The sequence below is a fragment of the Octopus bimaculoides genome, chromosome 22 (assembly GCF_001194135.2).
Source record: "Octopus bimaculoides isolate UCB-OBI-ISO-001 chromosome 22, ASM119413v2, whole genome shotgun sequence".
Taxonomy (NCBI): domain Eukaryota; kingdom Metazoa; phylum Mollusca; class Cephalopoda; order Octopoda; family Octopodidae; genus Octopus; species Octopus bimaculoides.
The window spans coordinates 9729191-9729778 of NC_069002.1; the positions used below are offsets into that span (position 1 = coordinate 9729191).

The following is a 588-nucleotide window of genomic DNA, read 5'->3' on the forward strand; positions in this document are numbered from 1 at the left end:
ACACACACACACACACACACACACACACACACACACATCCACACCCATACACACACACACGCACATACACGTACGAAGAAAACAGACTCAGAAAAAGAACATGGACTTATTATAGAGCATCAGTCCTGAGTTAACTCAAACGCAGTGGCCACGGTTGTAATGCTTTTAATATTGTAGGTCTCCTAGATGTAGGATTTTCTGGATCTAAACAGTAACAACATTGTGAATGCTTTATACAATTTATAGAAACTTAGCAACAATGTAGGTTAGTAGTAGTGGTAGTAGTAGTAGTAGTAGTAGTAGTAGTAGTAGTAGTCGTGGTGCTAGAAGCAGTAACGGTAGCAGTAGTTGTAGTAGTTGTTGTAGGCAGGGATGTTGCTGTTGCAAGGGAGTTACAGGCGTTGTTGGTTTTGCTCCCTTTTTTGCATTGTTCCATTGTGTATGCCGAGGAATAGATTCCCCCCTCCCACAAGCATATATACACATATACACACAAACGCACAAAGGCACACACAAACACTGAGAAACAGTACAAAATTAAAAGTAACGTATATATACAACATATATATATATATATATATATATATA

At 38.4% G+C, this 588-nt stretch overlaps 1 protein-coding gene across 3 annotated transcripts in view; it reads right to left on the minus strand.

Moving 5' to 3' along the window:
- LOC106871401 (homeobox protein HMX3-like) overlaps positions 1-588 on the minus strand; it is a 91015-nt gene that overhangs the window by 24281 nt on the left and 66146 nt on the right. The window lies entirely within an intron of this gene.